The sequence below is a fragment of the Mustela erminea genome, chromosome 15 (genome assembly GCF_009829155.1).
Source record: "Mustela erminea isolate mMusErm1 chromosome 15, mMusErm1.Pri, whole genome shotgun sequence".
Taxonomy (NCBI): Eukaryota; Metazoa; Chordata; class Mammalia; order Carnivora; family Mustelidae; genus Mustela; species Mustela erminea.
In genome coordinates, this window is record NC_045628.1 from 38,693,191 (window position 1) to 38,718,454 (window position 25,264).

Here is a 25,264-nt window from a genome sequence, read left to right on the forward strand (position 1 = left end):
GGGATGAAGTCCTGCATCGGGCTGTCTGCTCAGCGGGGAGCCTGCTTCTCTCTGTCTCTCTCTGCCTGCCTCTCCATCTACTTGTGATTTCTCTCTGTCAAACAAATAAATAAATAAAATCTTTAAAAAAAATAATTTCCTATTTGTTAATCTGTTCTTCCTTAATGAATTGCACTAAATAGTGTAGTTTTTTTTTTTTTTTAAGGCAAAATAATACTTAGACCTAACCAGTAATTTTTGTTTAGACAAAAACTTTCTTTAGCATCTTTATATAATTTACCCTGGTTTTTTAAATGAATCCTGCAGAATTTTTATATTTTCAGAGTTCTGGCCCCACCTGGTGTACCTCCTAACCAAGATGGTAACTGGCTGGCTGTTTTGTAGATGTGTATCTAACAAGTCGTGGTATAGAGCAAAAGAAATGAGGTGTACAAATCCATGTCTTCTGAATACTCTTTCTGCTTCAAAATGTTACATGTGGCTCTTGGCATGAAAAAATATGCTTTTATTGAAAGCTGGCATCTGTGGTCCTAGGAATCTGGGTCAGTTCTTCATTTTCCCACATAGAGTAGTCTCTTCACCATGACCACGAACACTTCTCTACTCCGTATTCCTTTATGTCATACTAGGAAATTTAGGATCCCTGCAACCACATGCTGGCCATGAAGAACAAAGGTCACCTAAATTTCTTTCTCCTGACAAAACCACAGTACTGTTTTCTTGCACACTACTGAAAATGAACTTTTTTGAAATTTTTCCTGAAAGCTTACAGCCAGTATTATCACTAGCTGCTGTATCATCAGGAGTTTCATGCCCTGGCCTTTCTCATGCTAAGATAATAAAAAATGGATTTGTCATTTTCATTCCTTTACAATCATGTCTTCTTTATTTCTTTCCTAGGCAAATAGTAAAATTGTTAATGCCATTTGGCCAGGGTAGATACAGAAATTGAAAATCGTTTGTTTTCCAATAAAGTCTGACTTGGAAGTTTCTAGTCTATTATTTGTGAAGTCAGAAACTGAATATTCAGTCTTTTTTGTGTTTGACTTTCTGGCCTAGCACTCCTTTTAACTTCCCTCTATTCATCAGGCCCCTCTGCACTCAAGGGTTAATAAGAGGGCATAAACACCAAAAGGCAGAAAGGAAATAGAGGAGGGGTACCTGGATGGCTTAGTCAGTTAAGTGACAGACTCTTAGTTTTGGCTTAGGTAATGATTTCATGGGTCATGGGATGGAGCCTAGTCAAGCTGCCAGCTCAGTGAAGAGTCCTCTAGAAGATTCTCTCCCTTTGTCCCTTCCCCTGCTCTCTCTCTCTAAAAGAAATAATATTGGGGCGCCTGGGTGGCTCAGTGGGTTAAGCCGCTGCCTTCGGCTCGGGTCATGATCTCAGGGTCCTGGGATCGAGTCCCACATCGGGCTCTCTGCTCAGCAGGGAGCCTGCTTCCTCCTCTCTCTCTCTCTCTGCCTGCCTCTCTGCCTACTTGTGATCTCTCTCTGTCAAATAAATAAATAAAATCTTTTAAAAAATAAATAAATAAATAAATAAAAGAAATAATATTAAAAAAAAGAAAAATATAGGAATATATTTAAATTCATTCTCCTATTTTATATTTCACTACTAAATGCATTAATTTTATTAAAGATTAATATTATATATAAAGGTTAATATTTTATATTTGTTAATGTTTATATGAGGTTTATTGCTTAGAGTATTACAGATCATAGGGTATGAACTATTTCAAATCTAAATGAAAGCTTAACACGTGAAGAATGTAAATCAACAAAATGTAGTGGAGAAACAGTTGGGAAATTAGAACTAAGAAAACGTGAAGCAGAATACAGACCAGACAGATATAGTTAAGTACATTAGCTTTTAACTGCATTCCTATAATGAACAACCTGACTCACATCTCTCTTTTGTTTTTCATACACTACTGCACTAGAGTAGCCCTCCATTGTTGCTTCCCTGTACTTAAACATGTTTTCCATCCTAAATTCCTGTCTTTATTTCCATCACCCTTTCTTTTATCTTGGCCATGTGCAAGCTTGATTTTCCCTAAACTCAATTCTATGTTCAAATTAAAATCACACCAGTATTTTCTCAAATTCTGTGTTTCTGTAGCATTAAAGTCTGTTTGGACCTCAAAATTGGCCATATCTTCATTGCAATAACTTTTCCTTCATGTTGCTTTTTTAAAATATTCTCTTCTACTACCTAGCCATCAGTCTGTTGTTCCTAGAGGGCTACAGTGTTTTTCCTCTTCTCTTTCCATTTTCTTACCATTATAATCATCTTTTTACTAACAACTCTTTTTTTCCACTTTATTTTATTTTATTTCTTTTCAGTGTTCCAAAATTCATCGTTTATGCACCACACCCAGTGCTCCATGCAGTACATGCCCTCCATAATACCCACCACCAGGCTCACCCAGGCCCCCACCCTTTCCCCTCCAAAACCCTTAGTTTGTTTTTCAGTGTCCACAGTCTTTCATGGTTTGTCTCCCCCTCTGATTTGCCCCCACTCACTTCTCCTCTCCATCTCCCAATGTCCTCCATGCTCCACAAGTAAGTGAAGCCATATGATATTTGACTCTCTCTGCCTGACTTATTTGATTCAGCATAATATCTTCCTGTCCAGTCCATATTGATACAAATGTTGGATATTCATCCTTTCTGATGGAGACATAATACTCCATTGTATATATGGACCATATCTTCTTTTTTTTTTTAAGATTTTTATTTATTTATTTGACAGAGATCACAAGTAGGCAGGCAGTCAGACAGAGAGAGAGGCAGAAGCAGGCTCCCTGCTGAGCAGAGAGCCCAATGTGGGGCTCAATCCCTGGACCCTGGGATCATGACCTGAGCCAAAAGCAGAGGCTTTAACCCACAGAGCCACCCAGGTGCCTCAAGGACCGTATCTTCTTTAACTATTCATCCATTGAAGGGCATCTTGATTCTTTCCACAGTTTGGCAACTGTGACCATTGCTGCTATGAACACTGGGGTACATATGGTCCTTCTTTTCACTACATCTGATTTTTGAGGTAAATACCCAGTAGCGCAATTGCAGGGTCATAGGGTAGCTCTACTTTTATTTTATTTTTTCTTTTAGGAATCTCCACACTGTTTTCCAAAGTGGCTGCACCAACTTGCATTCCAAACAACAGTGTAAGAGGGTTCCCCTTTCTTCACATCCTCTCTGGCACATGTTGTTTACCGTCTTGTTAATTTTGGTCATTCTAACTGGTGTAAGGTGGTATCTCAATGTGGTTTTGATTTGAATCTCTCTGATGGCTAATGATGATGAACATTTTTTGATGTGTCTGTTAGCCATTTGTATGCCTTCTTTGGAGAAGAGTCTGTTCATATCTTCTGCCCATTTTTGACGTGATTATCTGTTTTGTGTGTGTTGAGTTTGAGGAGTTCTTTACAGATCTTGGATATCAGCCCTTTGTCTGTACTGTCATCGTGAATATCTTCTCCCATTTCATGGGTTGCCTCTTTGTTTTGTTGACTGTTTCCTTTGCTGTATAAAAGCTTTTGATCTTGATGAAGTCCCAAAAGTTCATTTTCACTTTTGTTTTATTTGCCTTTGGAGATGTGTCTTAAAAGAAGCTGTTGTGGTCAATGTTGAAGAGGTTACTGCCTATGTTTTCCTCTAGGATTTTGATAGATCTGAAACTAGAACTCAACCACAAGAAAAAGTTCGGAAGAAATTCAAACACTTGGAAGCTAAAGACCACCCTGCTTAAGAATGTTTGGATCAACCAGGAAATCAAAGAGGAACTTATACAATTCATGAAAACCAATGAGAATGAAGACACTTTGGTCCAAAACCTATGGGATACAGCAAAGGCTGTACATAACCATCCAAGCCTACCTCAAAAAAATTGAAAAATCCAGAATACACCAGCTCTCTTTACACCTTAAAGAACTGGAGAATCAACAATAAATTAAGCCAGTCCCACACACAAGAAGGAAAATAAGATTAGAGCAGAGATCGATGAGATAGAAACTAAAGACTAGTAGAACACATCAGTGAAACTAGAAGCTGGTTTTTTGAAAGAATCAATAAGATTGATAAACTGTTGGCCAAACTAATCCAAAAGAAAAGAGAGAGGACCCAAATTAATGAAATTATGAATGAAAAGGGAGAGATCACAACTAACACCAAGGAAATAGAAACAATCATCAGAAATTATTATCAACAGTTATACGCCAATAAGTTAAGCAACCTAGATGAAATGGATGCATTCCTGGAACCTATAAACTTCCAAAACTGAATCAGGAAGAGATTGACAACCTAAATAGACTAATATCTAGTAATGAGATTGAAGCAGTGATCAAAAACCTCCCAAAAAACAAGAGCCCAGGACCTGATGCATTCCCTGGAGAATTCTACCAAACTTTCAAAGAAGAAATGATACCTATTCTCCTGAAGCTGTCTCAAAAAATAGAAACAGAATGAAACTTCCAGACTCTTTTTTATGAAGCCAGCATTACCCTGATCCCCAAACCAGACAAAGACCCCACCATAAAGGAGAATTTCAGACCAATATCCCTGATGAATATGGATGCTAAGATTCTCAACAAGATCCTAGCTAATAGGATCCAACAGTACATTAAAAAGATTATCTACCATGACCAGGTGGGATTTATCCCTGGAATGCGAGAGTGGTTCAACATTTACTGACAACTCTTCACTTGCTCTCTCTCACCCAGTCCACTGGACAGCCTCAATCATGTAACCAACTGCATGCAGTATATATATTCCAAAGCCTAAAATCTCAAAAGTGAAAGAATCTTCCTACAACATTTCGTATTCTTCATATTACTTTACTTTTATTAATGGTATCACTCTCCACCTTTTTTTCAGTCAATAGGGCTTTATATCAGCTATAATTCAGCTATGTCTTTATATCAGCTATAATTCTAAGCTAGAATTTAATGAAATTTCCCTTTTTTAAAGTTTTATTGAGAGGTATAATTAACAAAAATGTCATATATATTTAAAGGGTACAACATGATGTTTTGATATGTGTAAACATTGTAAAAAGATTTCCCCATCAAATTAATCAACACACCCATCAAATATCTACTGTTTTGTGTACTTAAAAGAAAACCTAAGACCTGGGAAACCTGAATGGCTCAGTGAGTTAAAGCCTCTGCCTTCAGCTCAGGTCATGATCCCAGGGTCCTGAGATTGAGCCCCGCATCGGGCTCTCTGCTCAGCAGGGAGCCTGCTTCCACCTCTCTTTCTGACTGCCTCTCTGGCTACTTGTGATCCCTGTCCGTCAAATAAATAGAAAATAAAATCTTAAAAAAAAAAGTCAGAACATTAAAAAAAAAAAAAAAAGAAAGAATGCCTAAGCTCTACTGTCATAGCAAATTTCAATTTTATGATACAATAATATTAAGTATAGTCACCATGTTATACACTGGATCCATCTTATAGCTTAAAGTTTTTACCTTTAAGGCAAGTGATTATCTGGCCTCAAGGAATTTCTCTTTCTTCTCTTCATGATCTGAATCACACTATAAAGAATTTGTCTGCATTTTCTGGGCTCTTTACAAAGTGTGAAACAAAGAGTTGAAGACAATCCAGAATTATTTTTTTTTTTGTTAGTTTTGGGGTCACAGGTCAAGAGCTAGTTTTCTTCTTGAATTAGGTTATCAAATAATCTCTGTGTCCCCTCCCTTTTCTTTTGATGGGAGAAATCAGAATGCAGAATGGACCCTGGGTCCATTTGGATATAAGACTATCAGGAAAACAGGCTGCAGTCCACCAAGATAAGCCCTTGCCTAGTTTGCCTCCAGAAAAGTAGGCTTTGATGCTACATATCAAAGATCAGCTGTTGAGGGCTACCTAACTCTGGGTTTTAGCAAAAATAACATTATAAGTAGCTGACTAGTATTGTACATTTTCAATGTCATTCAACAAAGCAGTCAGGTACCAGACAGTAAGAGATCATCTGTTAAAGATCTGAGTCAGAAAACTTACCTAAAGAGTGAACCTTCTGGGGCGCCTGGGTGGCTCAGTGGGTTAAGCCTCTGCCTTCTACTCTGCTCGGGTCATGATCTAAGGGTCCTGGGATCGAGTCCCGCATCAAGGTCTCTGCTCAGCAGTGAGCCTGCTTCACCCTTTCTCTCTGCCTGCCTCTCTACCTACTTGTGATCTCTGTCAAATAAATAACTAAAATCCTAAAAAAAAAAAAAAAAAAAAAAAAAGAGTGAACCTACCTATTAAAGTCTATAAAAATAAGAGAGTATCAGTCCTGTTAGTGTCTTCCCAAGCTCTGCACTTAAAAAAGTTTGGTTACAAAAATGAGCTCCTACAAAAGTTCCTGTGTGTGATGTTAGAGAATTTTATGTGTTTAGCTGTTGTGATGTTTGCTTCTAAAATTGTGTATTGAATTTGAAGTTATTTATTTCATTATAATGGAGCTAGATGGCACCCAGAGGAATTAATATTTATTTATTTATTTATTTATTTATTTATTTATTTACATGTATAATGGTATGGAATATTACATATTCCATATATACAGAACAAAACTTTGCTTGGGTTTTGTATTTTGGCCAAATCATGGGCAAACTCTAGCTAGACACTGGATTTACACTAGGGAGTAACTAGGGATGACAAACAATATTAAGGAAAAGGGCATCATGGGCATCAAAGTTAAGAGCTAGTAAGTATCCATTGAAACCAAAATCTTAAGCCAGGAAAAAGAAAATAAAATAGTTATAAAAATAAAGAATATTCACATTTGTTTAAGCATGATACTCTGCTGTATCAGTCATCTGGATCTTTTTCTTTGGGTCTTCGACAAAAAGTTCAGTTTTACACAGTGACTTATATGAGCCTGAAGGTGTCAGTTTCTTGAAGATTTCCAAGAATTTACAGTTTAAAGTTTCCAGCCAGAACATCCTTTTACTAGTATGAGGATGGGCTTGTGTCCCTTAAATAAACAGTTGTGAATCTGAAGACCAGCCTGTTTGAGTTTTGCTCAGATACTGGCAGTGTTCTTTCCTTAGGAGTTTACAGGCTCTTTCCTGATTTCTCTTCCATGGTATCAAGTCATGAGTGCTTTGCTAAGTTAAGTTTCAGAATTACATTTCTTCTTTCTAACTTTTCGGAAGACTGAGTATAATTTGAACAGTAAGATTTCTAAGTAGCAAGGCTTTGTTATTCTCTATATCATTAGTCAATCTAAATTGGTGTTCTTTTCACTGGAGAGATAGACTGAAAACCTCCAGATTGGGAATGAAACAATATTTTTGCCAAAATTAAATCAGTAACCTTATATCAAGTAAAATTATGAAAGTAAGCAAACAGGGAAGAAGACATATTTAAAATTCTTTGCAGGTATTACTTTATGAAACTCTTTTGAATGTGTTCAACCTCTTGTCCATACCCCATTTTATAGGTATACCAGTATAATGGTGATGACAGATGAGACACAAAGTAGATATTCGTCAACAATTTTAGTAAAGCCCCTACTCCAAAAGTAGTTTACTATAATATCCTAATTGTCCTGCTGATAGAAAGTTCAGTGTAAAATTATTGCAAGTTTTTTGAGGACAGCAAGGGGTTATCCACAGATTTTTTTTTTTTTTTCATTTTGGTCAAGAGATAATTAGAAGATCCCTTGGTCTCACTCACCAGTGCAAGCCATAGATTATTTTCATGTAATATAATGGCAGATTTCTCCCAGTGTATCTTTTTTGTTGTTGTTGTTTAATTGTGGTACCTGTCACTGGTATTCCACAATAATTTCTTTAAACTTCTTTAAAGAATTGACTTTTTGTAGTATTAAAGGGACCAAGATCTTAATTAAAGCTCCTCTCTTTCATAATGATTACCTAAAACATTTCCCCTTCCCTTCAAGTTATCCTTTTGTGTGCAGACTTCTAACTTATAATGACTATAAACTTCAAAAGTATCAGGGCAGAAAGTATTCTTTAATCTATTAGCTATTCTGAATTGGAATTCCCGGTGATTTTAAGAACACTTGCTGTGTCCGAAGCATAACAAAAATCACATACTATATGTAAAACACGTCTGCTTCTACAATAAATGTTAGCTCTCTTATCTCTACCCATTTGCCAAGATCTAGGGTATGCAATGTGTTCTGCCATCTGGGTGGATTTGGTCTCTAGTAAAAAGGGTGATATACTATAGATAAGTTGGATACTGAAATCCTGAAAATTTCCTGTCTGATCCTAAGATAAGACTCATTAACAAACAATTTTATATCTAAGTTTTCTTTAGGAATTTTAAAAATAAATATGTTTGGAGCATGGATAATAATTCTCGGCATAGTCCAGCATTTGTTCGTTTTTCCTTATTCTGATTATGGAAATAAGGATCCATGACGTAAAGAGTCACATAAATGGTTGGAAATGTGTGAAGAAGTAACAATTTTATTTTAAAGATTTTATTTATTTATTTGTCGGGGGGGGGGAGAGAGCGAGCACAGGCAGACAGAATGGCAGGCAGAGGCAGAGGAAGAAGCAGGCTCCCTGCCAAGCAAGGAGCCCGATGTGGGACTCGATCCCAGGATGCTGGGATCACAACCTGAGTTGAAGGCAGCTGCTTAACCAACTGAGCCAAACAGGCGTCCCAAGAAGTAACAATTTGATAGGAGGTACACCTACTTGTTTAAAAATATTGATTTTTAAAATATTCAGTTTTTAAATGAACAACAAAGATTGCTCAGCATGAGGAACCATCAAGTTTAAAGGCAAATCTAAGTCCAAATTTATAGAAGTTTCCATTATTTTAACTGAAGATGTTACTGATGTGAAACAGAGTGGAGAGGTTTTTGCCACAGAATAAAAAGAAATGTTATCATCAGCTGTTGGTGTGTGATGATTCTCATGAAGTTGAGTCAGAATACCACTGACTTCTTTGGATCTTATTCATGAATAGATGGGAAATTACATTATCCAAGACCTCATTTTAAATCATAAAATGTTGCTTCTGCATAGGGATTCAATCACTGAAAACCCGTTTAAATTATATATATACATAGTGATTTGAGAAAAGGAATGAACGCTTTGCTTGCACTGGTGAGTGGGACCAAGGGATCTTCTAATTATCTCTTGACCCGAATGAAAAAAAAAAAAATTAACAGTGTGAAGTCTGTCATAATTGAAAGATTTGCATTCTTGAAATATGCCCTGAGATAAGTCATGTCCTTTGTTTTGATAAAGTGCAACTTTTCTTTAAAAACATTATGTTCTTTTTTTTTTCCTTTTTAAATTTTTTAATTTTTTTTATAAACATATAATATATTTTTATCCCCAGGGGTACAGGTCTGTGAATCACCAGGTTTACACACTTCACAGCACTCACCATAGCACATACCCTCCCCAATGTCCATAACCCCACCCCCCTTCTCCCAACCCCCCTCCCCACAGCAACCCTCAGTTTGTTTTGTGAGATTAAGAGTCACTTATGGTTTGTCTCCCTCCCAATCCCATCTTGTTTCATTGAGTCTTCTCCTACCCCCTTAACCCCCCATGATGTATCTCCACTTCCTCATATCAGGGAGATCATATGACAGTTGTCTTTCTCTGCTTGACTTATTTCGCTAAGCCTGATACCCTCTAGTTCCATCCACGTCATCACAAATGGCAAGATTTCATTTCTTTTGATGGCTGCATAGTAATCCATTGTGTATATATACCACATCTTCTTTATCCATTCATCTGTTGATGGACATCTAGGTTCTTTCCATAGTTTGGCTATTGTAGACATTGCTGCTATAAACATTCGGGTGCAAGTGCCCCTTCAGATCACTACGTTTGTATCTTTAGGGTAAATACCCAGTAGTGCAATTGCTGGGTCATGGGGTAGTTCTATTTTCAACATTTTGAGGAACCTCCAAGCTGTTTTCCAGAGTGGTTGCACCAGCTTGCATTCCCACCAACAGTGTAGGAGGGTTCCCCTTTCTCCGCATCCTCGCCAGCATCTGTCATTTCCTGACTTGTTAATTTTAGCCATTCTGACTGGTGTGAGGTGATATCTCATTGTGGTTTTGATTTGTATTTCCCTGATGTCGAGTGATATGGAGCACTTTTTCATGTGTCTGTTGGCCATCTGGATGTCTTCTTTGCAGAAATGTCTGTTCATATCTTCTGCCCATTTCTTGATTGCATTATTTGTTCTTTGGGTGTTGAGTTTGCTAAGTTCTTTATAGATTTTGGACACTAGCCCTTTATCTGATATGTCGTTTGCAAATATCTTCTCCCATTCTGTCAGTTGTCTTTTGGTTTTGTTAACTGTTTCCTTTGCTGTGCAAAAGCTTTTGATCTTGATGAAATCCCAATAGTTCATTTTTGCCCTTGCTTCCCTTGCCTTTGGTGATGTTCCTAGGAAGATGTTGCTGCGGCTGAGGTCGAAGAGGTTGCTGCCTGTGTTCTTCTCAAGGATTTTGATGGATTCCTTTCTAACATTGAGGTCCTTCATCCATTTTGAGTCTATTTTCATGTGCGGTGTAAGGAAATGGTCCAATTTCATTTTTCTGCATGGGGATATTTAAGATGGTTAAGGTTTTGGTTAGAGACTTGTGAAAAATGGTGAGTGCCTTAGTAAACCTCTAAGGCATAACACTGCAGGTATATTTTAGACCTTCCCAGGAAAAGCCCTGCTAGTACTTAACTTAATGAGGAGGGCACTAAAAAAGTAAAAGTAAAGTGCAGATATATAGTTGTAAAATGTGTAGGCTTAGGTGGCACTGAAGATAAAATATTACTTGGGTTCAATATAATGGAAAATAAGAGATTACTGTTTTCCTTTTATGGCCCTGGAGTACTAAACAAATCAGTATCTTTTTCTGTGTGTTTTGTGACTTAGGGAATAAAAGTATTATAATGACTGGTACAAGTATGATTTTTTTTTTTTTTAACATAGCTTTCTTTCAGTGATTGGTTGGGTCCTTCTTTGCCTTCTCATTTTAGGGGAAAAATGTGTGAATTGGGTAGAATTATTTATGAGGCAATCTATATTCAATATATTCAGCACCAATAAGTCTGTTAATATCAGCAGAATATTTGCACCCTATAAAGCCCATGAATTCCTGAAGATTTTCAGTTGGAGCTTCATTCAGGACAAGCAAACTAGTAGGCCAATATTTGAATTACCTATGACTTATTATGAATTACAGAATCTTTGGTTTGTCTCAAGAAAGAGGTTTCCATATAAACAGATAATTTCATTTACAAAATAAAGTCATGTCTATTAAGTTATCAGGTGTGATTTCACAGGAGAAAAAAAATAGTATTCTTTGGTTAGAAACAACTGGTAAGATTTATTGGCTAATGAATGGGAAATATCTGAAGTTTGTTTTAAAAATTTCTACTTTCTGAGTAGTTATTCTTTCCTCGGGTGATATTGTGTGATAGTGGCAGAATTTAAGGTAAATATATTATAGCACATGGTATCAATAAAAACTTTGCTATGATTCTACTTTAATATTTAGAGAAAGTTGTTCTGAGGAATGCAGCTTCCTGACAGTGCATGGGAGAAGAATGAGGCACAAACAAGTCAGCTGCAAGAGAAAGGGAACAGGGGACAACAGTAGAAAAGACTGTTGCCCTGAACAACTCCTCAGTCCCGTATTTATTAGATAAGGACAGTAATCAACAAAGGAGCCAAAGAAGGCTAAACATTAATCATATGCCTTGTAGATAAACAAGAAGGAAGGCAAAATATATCTGGTCAAGCAGTATAAAGTTTATAGTTGAGCAAGCACATTCAAAGGGCTCATCCAGTTAGCCACAGGTGCTCTCAGGGGGAAGGGGAAATTATAGAAAAATGAAGCAGAGGGCATTCCGCCCTGAGTGGCTCGGGTGTTCCCAGCTGCTCTGCTTCAAGGATGTATATCGTCCTCTCCCCCAGAGGCCTGTTGCCAGTATATGTTTTTCTTAAGGCTATATCTAAATGTGCTTGGTAACTAGTATATTTTCTCATGGGTGATATTTTAAGCAATACATTGTTCTGAGGGACAGGTACAGAAGAATTCAAGAGAAAACTAGATTAAGTGCTTGGTTCTCTTTTGGAGTACCTGCATAATTTACCCACGTTATTTTTTTGTCTTTCAACTTCCTAGCCAGCATAGAACAACTGGAGATTATGGGGCTCTGCATCCGACAAAGTTCTCCAGAGAACCAGCACCAAAAGTGTGTGTGTATGTGTGTGTGTGTAGAGGGAGAGAAAGAAGGATTTTTTAAGTGAGTTAGTTCATGTGATTATGGAGGCTGACAAGTCCAAAATCTGCAGTGGCTAGCAGGCTGGAAACCCAGGGAAGAGCCACTGTCACAGTTCTGTACAAACATGTCTGTTGAAGAATTTATTCTTGCTCACAGGAAATCAATCTTTTGGTTTTGTTCAGACCTTCAACTGATAGAAGGAAGCCCATTCATACTATGCAAAACTATCTATTTTACTTTAAATCCATCAATTTAAAATGTTTTTCTCATCCGAATACACCTTAGCAGAAACATCCAAAACAATGTTTGACCACATACCTGGGTACCATGGCCCAGCCAAGTTGACACATAAAATTAACCATCACAGGATCTAAAAGAATAAAAATATTAAATTTCATACTTTAAAAAAAACCCTTGTCAAAAATACCCTTTAAAAAGTATATTTGTAAAATAATTTTAACTTTTTTTTTTAAAGATTTATTTATTTATTTGAGAGAGAGAGAGAGAGAGCACACGAGTGGGGTCAGGAGCAGAGAGAGAAGCAGGGAGTCCGATGCAGGGTTTGATACATGGATTCCAGGATCATGATGCGAGCCAAAACCAGACACTTAACCAACTAAGCCACCTAGTTCTCATGTAATTTCAATTTCTTTTGGAGTTTCCTTAAAAAAATTTTTAGAAGACAAGCATTTTGATATTTTAAATTTTGTCCATTTTTTTGGGTTGTTGTTCTGAGACACTTCTCAAATGAATAATTGTGCTGACATCAAAAATTTTCCCAACTGGCCACTGTAATTTTAAAATTTGAAATTTAGAAAGATAGCTGACCAAAGGCAAAACTTGTCCTATAAAGATGCCAGTCTGACAAGACTTTTGGGACTTGTTGGCCCTTGGTACTGAGTCAAGAGACAGATTTATTGTGTCTATTTTTATCTTCTTGTCTATGAACTTTCTCTTATAAACTCACAACAGAAAATGAAAAGGACAGTCCAAGAGATAAATGATGATGCTGTGGTAAAAGGACAGATTTTAACTGACCTAAGTCCAAGGAAAATATTTTGAAAACTGATGAAATATAAGAGGAAGATTACTTTAAAAATGTTTCTTTTATTTCTAGGAGAGAAAGTTACCTCAGAATTTAGGAACTTGAGGAAAGAAATAGGGGCTCAGACTCACAAAGTGGGACCCTACTTCTCCCTCATGGTCAGAAAAACACTTCAAGCAGGCGACTCATGAGGCCTTAAGTGCAGTTTTCTATAAGAGTGTTGTCTTTTTTTTTTTTTTTTTTTTTTTTTTTTTTTTTTTTTTTTTGACAGAGAGACAGAAGTGAGAGAGGGAACACAAGCAGGGGGAGTGGGAGAGGGAGAAGCAGGCCTCCCAAGGAACTGACCTGAACTGAAGGCAGATGCTTAATGACTGAGCCACCCAGATGCCCCTAGTGCTAAACATTAATAGTCATTTTAGCAAGACCTCCAGGTTGTCTACTGTTGAGTGCTCCATAGTAGCTAAATTAGGAAAACAACAACAACAAAAACCCTACAATCAAAAGGTGCTGGAAATATTAATTTGTGGTAAGAGAACTACACTTTGGCAGGGTCTTAATGATTCAAAATAGGGAAGTTAGGAGAAAATATTAATGGGGTTTTGGGGTATGAGTTAAATGGATTTAACATAAGTCATCGAAGGCAGGGGACTGGCTGGTGAAGTTTGTAACAGTAAGTTAATAATGGTTGACAAGGAAAGATGCAGGTATTAAGCCAAAGTTTGATAAAACAAACAAAAATAAAAATAAAAACAAAGCTGTGTCAGGGCATCTGCGTGGCTCAGTAGATTAAATGTCTGCCTTCAGCTCACATCATGATCCCAGGGTCCTGGAATCAAGTCCCACATCAGGCTCCCTGCTCAGTGGGAAGTCTGCTTCTGCTTCTGCCTCCCCCAGCTTGTGCTTGTGCTCCTCTTTCTCTCTTTCTTAAATCAATAAAATATTTTAAAACAATAACAAACAAAAAAAAAAAAAACTGTGTTCTGATAATTGAGCTTTTCATACAGGTGAAAAAGCTTATTTTGATAAGACAGCTTGCCCTAATGAGCAAATTTTTTGCCAAGATAAAGTGTTTGTAAGCATTTCCCAAAGCAAAAAATGAAAATAGTGACAAATTTGGCAGCCTGTTGTCCTGTGCAAGAATTTCCTGGAGCAGTTATTATGACAATATTGATCCCAGTTCTCAGTCAAAACAGTTATTATATCACTATAAGTGGTCTCAGTTATTGCTATTTATTTGTGCTACATTACAAACTTATTATGCACTTTAGCCTGTCAATGATATATTATTGCATTTAATAGGTATTTTGTCTTATATGCCTTTGTATCCTGTGGGAGCCTAGAATAATTTTGTTTTTAAATAAATATTTGATAAGTCTAATCTTATTTTTGGTTCAAATTGACCAATTACTAAAATAGGTTAGTTCAGTTACATTTAATATTTTAAAAATATTTTCATGAACAATTATTGCAATAAGTTGGTAACTTTATTTATTAAAATCATACAACTCATTCATTAAGACATTGACATTTTCTTCGGTCAAGATCTAGTAAAATAATTAAAGTAAGAATATAATAAAAGGATAGGTTTGACATTGTTTATAGAAACTGAAGAGTAAAGTTATCCTACCTCAAAGTACTTTATGGCTTATTATTTCATTCAAAAAAAATACTTGGGAAAGAGGCAACCCACAAGTAATATCTAAGCTGGACTGAGACTGTGAATCATGTTACCTATTACCTCAGTAGTGAAATAATGTGGATTTGAGGTAAATACTTTTTGTTATCTTTTATATCAAAATTATTCTCACAATTAAATTTCTTTCTGGAGTTTAATTGAGGGTAACAGGACAAATAAACTTGAATTTAGTACTAAGACTAAAACAATGAGACTAAAAATGGTACAGTAAGATACTGAGGTTTGAAAGTAATCATAGGATATTTGAGTCATGATGAGATTAATTATATCTCAAGACAGATGTGAGGAGAATGAAACATCTTGGAGTTTTTGAGAAAGAATTTAAATAAAATATTTAATAGTGTGTTTGTTTATATTTTTGTTAGTCTTAAAAAATCTTAAAAAATGAAAAGGACTCTACTGAGTTTTTTTCAAAAGATTTTATTTATTTATTTGATAGAGAGAGATCACAAGTAAACAGAGAGCAGGGACGGGAAGCAGGCTCCCTGCTGAGCAGAGAGCTGGATGAGGGGCTCAATCCCAGGAACCTGAGATCATGACCTGAGCCAAAGGCAGAGGCTTAACCCACTGAGCCACCCAGGCACCCAGGTTTCTACTGAATTTTAAAAGTTAGCTTTCCCAGTGAGCAATAAAAATGTGTAGTTCTCCAGGATTCATAAAGAGATTCTTTTCATATTTACTGATTTATTAATGGAAACTTATTATCTGAGTTCTATTTCACTCATTTGGAGAATATTAAAATAATTTAAAAGTTATTTTATTGTCTTGATTTGAGTTTTCCTGTTTTTTTATGGAGAGTCATTGAAGTGAAAATGTTTTCTTAATCTAATTTTTTTTTAAGATTTTATTTATTTATTTGACAGAGAGGGAGAGATCACAAGTAGGCAGAGAGGCAGGCAGAGAGAGAGAGAGAGAGGAGGAAGCAGGCTCCCTGCTGAGCAGACAGCCCGATGGAGGAATCGATCCCAGGACACTGAGATCATGACCTGAGCTGAAGGCAGAGGCCTTAACCCACTGAGCCATCCAGGCACCCCTCTTAATCTAATTTTTAAATAAAACATTAGATCTGTTTATCACATATTCTTTTTCTTCATAAGGTCCTTTTCTTTCCCATTCTTTTACAAAAATAATGATGTTCATTTCTCAGCTAGAAAGTGTGAAAGCTACTTATCTGTAGAGAACAATAATAAAACTGCTTAGCAAAATGTGACAAAATTTAATTAAAGATTTTTAAAAATTCCATAGTGGATAAAGAAATACAGCATTATTTCTAATATACAGTTATTAAATGATGTATTAATGCTACATTTTATTTTACTTTAGTTCAACCATTCAACTTCATGATTCTCTGAAACTTTGCAAAAACAAAATATGATAAAATCCATTCATGCAATTTAACTCTAGTACATATCTTTCATAATAAGAAAACATGTTATGTAATCCAAAAAATTTACTCTTATCAGCTTGATAATCATAATGAATTTCTACTGAAATTCTCTATTTCAATATCAGCCAACAAGACTTAATTTTTGTATTCTTTTTTTATGACATTTTCAGTGGAACAGAATAGCTGTCGCTTCTTAATAAGCTCTGACATTCTCCATCTTTCTCCTAATTTGTTTTAAAGGACACCTAAATATAGTTCTCTATTTCTTGTATTCAAAATGGAAATGCACTATAATACACATGCTAACTTTTAGGTTTTATATTATCAAAAATACATCTGACTTCTTGTCTGATTTAATAATTCTTGGTTAGTCAATATCTGTGAAAGGACCCAAATAATATTTGAATAAATTACACTGTGTCCTGTCCTTGTGACCCACATCTCTGTAATGATTCAAATATTGATATGATTCTTTTGACTGTCATACTGTTGACATTTCAGATTTCCATAAGACCAATATGTCAAAAGATATTTAGGGTGAATGAAAAGTTGAATATCCACAGCAAATATCTAGAATAATTTATCCATATTACAATGTCACATTATTGCATTTCTGAAGGCATCAAACTCTCTAGTATTTTTTATAGTAAGTATAATTATTTTCAACTGTTTATTTTCTTTGAAACATAATTAACATATTTTTAATTCCTTAGAACATAAAAGTATGCATTTTTTTATATTTAAGGGCCTTCTATTTTTTATCTGAATGATAAAAATGGATAAGGAAGGTGAGATTTAAGTTTTGTTTGCTGTCTGGTTTATAATGGTTTTAAAGATATGTGATAACATTATTTAGCTGCTATATTTATTATGAACAATGGTTACAAGTGACATAATTTTCATATTTTAGGTGTTAATAATTGAATATTTAATTTTTTTAAGATTTTATTTATTTATTTGATACAGAGAGAGACAGAAATAGAGGGAACAGAAGCAGGGAGAGTGGGAGAGGGAGAAGCAGGCTTCCCCCTGAGCAGGGACCACAATTCAGGGCCTGATCCCAGGACTCTGGGATCATGACCTGAGCCAAAGGCAGACTCTTAAAGACTGAGCCCCCCAAATACCACAATAATTGAATATTAAAAGAAAATTTCAATGCATGCATCATGGCAAATATAATTTTATTTGTTTTATAAGATTATTCTTCCAATAAAATAGAACCTTCCAGCTGAGGCAAAAGGAAAAAAAAAATCTTTCCAGAAATACTTCTTTTTGCTGTTTATTTGGTTCATGCTTGTAATCCCATAGCTTCTTAAAAGTGAAAGTGATAAATTACTATCAGTCTATGACAGCTTTTTGATGTGTCCCTTTGTACATGAGAAACTAAGTTGAGACCACCTGAACTCATTTCTCCTGGGATTTTGAACAACTATAAAAAATGGTTTTGTTTTGGACTTGGTAGGGCTCAGAAATGAAAATGCCATTATGTCGAGGACAGCACATCAATCTAATTTGCTACCTGGATCCCCAATCTCATCCTTTCCTAGTTGAGACTATTTTACAATATGCAAGATAATATGTCTTACTTCACACTTTAGTAATATTTTCTCAATGACTTTTATATTAACAAGGTTGGAACATTAAGAGAGATTTAGTAATTCAAAGTGCTGCTAATGAATTTATCTAAAGTTGTAGAAATAGGAGGATGGTAGTATGTGGTTGTTGTGGGTTTTCTGTGAGTACAGTTGATATACTAGCCAAGATTACACCAAGGACATCCCCCCCCCCCCCGCCCAAAGCAAAGAATAGATGGGAACTGAAAGGTACTATTATGTTTTATTTAAAAACATAAAAGAAAGGGGCGCCTGGGTAGCTTAATTGGATAAGCAGCCAACTCTAATTTCGGCTCAGATCATGATCTCAGCATGATGAGATCAACCCCTAAGTCAAAAGGCTCTGTGCTCAGTAGGGAGTGTGCTAGATATTCTCTCCCTCCTGCTCCCTCTGCCCTTCACCCCCTGTTCTCCCACTCTTTCTCTCTCAAATAAATAAATCTATATGAGAAATATTCTTTTGGTTTCTGCTATATTATTATGATAAAATATAGATTTGGTAGTTCGGATGAAAGAGGAACCATCTATACAGTGTACTCTTGCATTGAGAAAAACAAACCCTCATGTAATGTTGGTAGGAATACAAACTGGTGCAACCACTGTGGAAGACAATATGGAGGTTCCTCAAAAGATTAAAAATGTAACTATGATCTGGTAATCACACTACTGGTATTTACCCAAAGAAGACAAAACCAGTAATTCACAGGGATACATACACCCCTTATGGAAGAAACCTCAGTGTCCATTGATAGAACAACGGTTAAAGAAGAGGTGGTATACACACACACACACACACACACACACACAACACACACACACACACACACACACACAGAGAAATATTACTCAGCCATAAAAAAGAATGAAATCTTTGGCATTTGCAACAACATAGCTGCATTTAGAGAGTACCATATGATTTCACTCATGTGGAATTTAAGAGACAAAACAAACAAAAGGGAAAAAAGAGAGACAAACCAGAAAATAGACTCTTAACTATAGAGAACAAATAGTTAACAAAGGGGAGGTAAGTAGGGGATGGGTTAAATAAGTGAAGGGGATTAAGAGTACGTTTATCTTGATGAACACTGAGTAATATATTACTACAGGGAAAAGTAAAATACTCCCCTCATATGCATCTTAACTTTATCTGTTTTAAACTTTTTGAATATTGATGACATTGACCGTACAGCGGCCGAACGCTTTTGGCTTCCAGACTTCTCTCCCCTGCCTTATGCCAGATGGAGAGACCCCCTGACGGGCACTTGGAAGGGTCCTGATCCTGTCCTCCGTTTTTGCTCAAGCTTTTATGAAACCCATTTCCCAAGCACTGGTAGCAGATCTTCTGATGCTAGTAACTTTTGTCTATTTAGCTAATCTTTAACTAGCAATTCACGAGCTTACAATGGTGCAATTTATAATCCGTGCAAGTAGAGGGTAATCTTGTAACAGTTAAATGCGCAATCCAGTTTTGCCTCTAATGCATGCAGGCAGTCACGTCAGTGAGTCTTAAGGTCGATAGCTCAGGCTCTTTCTCAAGCGCAACTCAACTGATATTCAGGAGGCACAAGTCAGGGCCTGGTTTGACCCCTCGCCTCTAGCTGGGTCCGTGGATGCCTACAATATATGGAATTGTTAAATCACTATATTGTATACCTGAAACGAATATAACACTGTATGTTAACTGTACTGGAATTAAAATTTAGAAAAATAAAAAATAAAAATAAATAAACTCCTGTATCTTTATTACCTTGAAATAGGAACTTGAGAAATATAATCATATTAATGTAATTAGAATTGCAACTATGAGGAATTGACACATAAATTTTTTTTTTCTTTTTTAAGATTTTATTTATTTATTTATTTATTTGTCAGAGAGAGAGAGAGAGCACGTGAGCATGCACAAGCAGGCAGAGTGGCAGGCAGAGGCAGAGAGAGAAGCAGGCTCCCTGTCAAGTAAGGAGCCCAATGCAGGATTCAATTCCAGGACCCTGGGATCATGACCTAAGCCGAAAGCAGTGGCTTAACTGACTGAGCCATCCAGGCGTCGCCACATAAAATTCTTACTAGAAAAGGAATCTCAGATTTGATAAGAAGTGTACCATGATCTCTTTTTCAATTTACCTAGACATTTCTTAGGTGCTCATTATGCATGGATATAAACATTTGTTTAATATATTTAAATAAATGTATTTAATGAATCTGATATTATTAAAGTTTACACACATACAAATGACTCTAAAGTTGTATTACTCTGACATTTTTTTTTTTTCCTGCTAGGCTGAATTGCTATATTCTAAGCAAGAGTTCTGTTTAATCTGAGATACCTAAAGTCTTCAGACTGTCACACAAAATTCTGTGTGTGTGTATGTGTGTAGTGTAAAATATATATGATTAGCATCTTATAAAAGATAATAAACCAAAAATAGTTTTAGAACCAGTAATCTCTAAAGCAATTTCATTATTCTAAAGCTGCCACTATTAAGTTTACCTGGCTATCCAGTCTAGCATACTGATAGGAGAAGGAAGAACTCTTTAAATTGGCTGAATTATACAGAGGTATCTTAGTGCATTGTTCCTAGGAGATGCAAGGGTCAGCTGAATCTCAATTCTTTGTATCAGTCATGGTTCGCTCAAAAGGTGACACACTCAACCTTTATTTTAAAGGCCTTAATTGAAATAACTATTTATAATGTTGTAGATGGAATTAAATGGTTCCATAAGAAGTTTCCAGCCACTCAAGGACTAGTAACAGCCAGAAACCATTTCCAACACTAAATCCCAGTGTGAATTTGGTCACCTGTCAGAAGTTATAGTTGTAGAGTGATAGGGATATTTTTATAACCACATGCTAAATAAATATATATACTTAACATATTTCAGCAACATGAATGAATCTAGAAGACATACTAGGTGGAAAAAGTCAGACATAGAAAGAAAAATACTATATGATTTTACTTACATATGGAATCTTAAAAACAAAATAAATAACAACAAAAACAGTAACAGCAGAACAAACTGGTGGATACCAGAGGAGAAGGGTGTATCAGGATGAGTGAAATAGGTGAAGGGGATAAAAAGGTACCAATTTCCACTTATAAAAAGTCACCAAGATGGGGGTGCCTGGGTGGCTCAGTGGGTTAAAGCCTCTGCCTTCAACTCAGGTCATGATCTCAGCATCCTGGGATTGAGCCCCCATTGGGCTCTCTGCTCAGTAGGGAGCCTGCTTCTTCCTCTGTCTCTGCCTGCTTCTCTGCCTGCTTGTGATCTCTGTCAAATAAATAAATAAAATCTTAAAAAAAAAAAAAAAGTCACCAAGATGAAAAGTACAGTATGGGAAAGATAATCAATAATACTGTAATAATGCTTTATGATAACAAGTGGTGACTACACTTAACATGGTGAACATTGAGTAATGCAGAGAGTTATCAAATTACTATGCTATATACCTGAAACTAATATAATTTTGTATGGCAACTATACTTAAAAAAAAGAAAGGCAATATATGACCATATGGTTACGGCCTGAAAAAAGTGACCATACCTACATGAGGAAACAACCATAAAATTCTAACAGTTTGGGGTTCAAAGAGGTTTCAGGTATATGAACACATCTGTGCACTGGGAGAGAGAGGCACCTAAAACGCTATGCAGACAGAAGCTCCTGGGCTTTCAAGACCTCACCCCTTTTATCTTTTCATGTGACTGTTCATTAGCCCTTAATAAACTGGTAAATGTAAGCAAGTGTTTTCCTCAGTTCTGTGAGCCATTCTAACAAGTAATCAAATCCAAAGGGGGGAGGTCTTGGGAACCTTCAATTTGTAGCAAAGTTAGAAGTTGTGAGTAACCTCAAGACCTACTACTTATGATTGGCGTCTTGAAGTAGGGAGCAGTTTTGTGGGACTGAGCCCTTGTCTCCAGGTGGATAGTGTTAGAATTGGGTTAGGCACCCAGGTAAGATTGCAGGGAATTGACTGTTGAGGAAGAAAACAAACAAACAAACAACAACAACAACAAAAAACCCGGAAGTGACTGAAGTGAAATATTCTATGTGAAAACAGAGGAAATATATGGGAAGAGAGCTGTAGGTTTTTCCAATACATAACCCAAGAATTTGCATTTTACAAAAAATACCAAGCTGAATTTTTTCACTAAAAGTTTGAAGGAACACCTTGGCTCAATCAGTTAAGTGTCTGACTCTTGATTTGTGCTGAAGTCATGATCTCGGGATCATGAACTCGAGCCCTAGGTCAGACTCCATGCTCAGCATGGAGTGGGCTTGAGATTCTCTCTCTTCCTCTGCCTCTGCCCTTCCCCCAGCTCATGTTCTCTCTCTCAAAATAAATAAAGAAAATCTCCTAAAAATTAAAAAAAAAATAAAATAAAAGCTTGAAAAACTTAAAAGAAGCCCCTGAAACACTTCCAGTAAAAGAACTATACCTTGTCTATCCTTGTTTAATCAAAAGATTTTAACAAAGCTTTCCCAAACAATGAGCTCTTTACTCCCTAAGATGAATTGCACAATTTTCTTAGGGACCTGTCTCATACTGCTGGAAATTTTTATATAGCAGGATTTTCTTTCTCTTATTCTTACAACTTGCATGAGGAAAGTATCTTTAACACCATTGTTAAATTAGGTTACTGCTCAGTCTGTATATTATCTTGCTTATAAAATAATTGTAAACTTTGATAAAACACTAGTATCCATTAAAACTGTCCTAATTTCATCCCATAATTTTCAAAAAGTTAATATTGTGACTTTCATTCAAGTGTATAAAATAAAGATATATCAGTGATTTTATTTAACTCATTAATTAACAAAGGAACCAATAAGATGTGAAAACTAGTCCAAAGAACATTTAAAAGCTTAGTCAACTTAATAAAGAAATATTAGGAAAATGTTTTTTGACTATTTACAAAACTTATTAATATCCAATAGATCCTATAAATTATAATCTTTATTGTTATTGGTCCCAATGGATTAAAAAATACTTCCATCTCTGTTGGCCAACAATATGGAGTTAACTTTTTTCCCTATATAGTTGTGTAAGAGACAATTAATCCTTCAACCCCAACACTGCTGACAATACACCCAACATTCTCTTTTGTCTACTTATGAACTTTGAATAATTTTTCTGACACTGATAGCCACCCCTAGAATAAATGTCAAGTCAAGAGCACCTATAATAATATTTGGTAGCATAGGCACTTTATAATTATCTGGATATTGTAACTGAGTTAAAACACTACTAGATGACATTTATTTAGAGATATGTTTAATTAAATACATATATTCAACTGTTCTTTTTTTTTTAAGATTTTATTTATTTATTTGACAGAGAGAGACACAGTGAGAGAGGGAACACAAGCAGGGGGAGTGGGAGAGGAAGAAGCAGACTTTCTGCTGAGCAGGAAGCCCAACGCAGGGCTCGATCTCAGGACTCTGGGATCATGACCTGAGCTGAAGGCAGACGCTTAAGGACTGAGCCACCCAGGTGCCCCTCAACTGTGCTTATATGAGAAGTTGTAATGGAGAAAATCACAGGCTGGAAATGAAGATGAAATATCAGTAATTACATTTTAAAAAATAATATTTAGATTTCTGTGATTATAAAAGATCTTGAAAAACTGAGTGGAGATGGAAGCTGCATTGGCTATAAAGGTGAAGAAGTGTGAAAGACAACATTGATCTCAACAGTCTCCTAATACAGATAATTGTTTAAATAAATGCCATACACCCAAGCATAGTGACACAAAAAAGAAAAATTCATGTGGTAAATTAATGCCACAGGGTGTAGCAGAAGAATAAAGGAAATTCTGAATGTGGAAGCCAGAAAAACTTTCTAATCAAGTAGACTCTGAAACTTGTACAATAAAATTTGGGTTATAAGAGAAAACCAGGGAGGCAGTATAATGAAATAAACAAAAATAACATGCCTGCATTTATTCCCAAGTATTATTCTACTGTCAATACTATCCCAAGTTGGTTTATCTATCTATCTACCTATCATCTATCATCTATCCATCTGTCCATCTGTCTAGGAGGGGATGTTGTGTCATAGATATTAATGGTTTCTGTATGTGCATATATACACACTATATGCACACACACATACACACTCTTGTGTATAATACACATCCAGTTGTCCAATATTCTGATTACATTCTACCATGTTTATTAAATAGCGTCTAAAAAACACTCCAGAAGAAGCCACAATCTTTTCATACAGCTATATTTATTTCTGATACACACAAGGTATTTATTTTATTGATGAATATAATCAATGTTAGAAATTAATTATTGTCAATAACTAAGCAGTGTTCAAAATAAGCCTTTAAGTTAAAAGTGTTTAATAGATATATCTATACTTACCCAAAAAGTAATATTAGGATTTGATGAGCCCAATTATTTATATTCTTTGAGATGATGCTTAGCACTTAAACCTGAAATGGTAATGCATTTGCCACCAAATCGAGGATTATTGATAATTACCTTTAAGTGTATGGCTAATTGGCCATCACAAATAGTATATTTTTTAATTTGATTCTAGTGCACCTTTTGTGCAATGAGCTGATAGAAGTACCCAAAATGACACAGAGTCTTGCAAGTAAGTGCTAAATTATTTTGGAGTTTATTTGTTTGGGTTTTGCTAACTAATTATAGGTAAATGACAGAATTTGACTTGAGGTTTATTTTCATTGTACACAGGAAGTTGGAATAAAGATAGATAAAATATTTATACATGTACTTATATTTTATATATATTTTTCCATGTGTATATATATCCTCCAATGTATATATATCCTTCATTCCCTTTAATCGATAAAGGATACAGGTATTTATAAAAAACAGTAATAAAAGTACCTCTTTATTTTATGGCAGTTTACAATAGAATAAAACAATAAATTAACAGTGTTATAACCCATTGAGCAGAGGAAGTTATTAGGGTGATGAGTGAAGTTCTTTCTAAGAGTTCATATATAAGTTGAAGAATGAGAAGGATAACTATCACTATCAATAAATTGGGTAAAATTGGGAACTATATTCTGTATTTCAGAGACAGCATGAGAAAGAGAGAAAAATTATTTTAAATATCTAAAAGCAGGAGGAAAATATGACATGATCCAGAGAATGTCAAAGGGCTTTTAAGACAAGAAAAATCAAGAGAATGGAGAGACCTCTAAGAGGCACCAGGTGAGTTTGAGAGACTGGAATTGACAGGTCTTACAAGGCTTGATTAAAATAAGGCACAAAGTTAAATATTGTTTTAGGTAGATAAAGAAGATCCCTGTAAAAATTTTGAGAGGC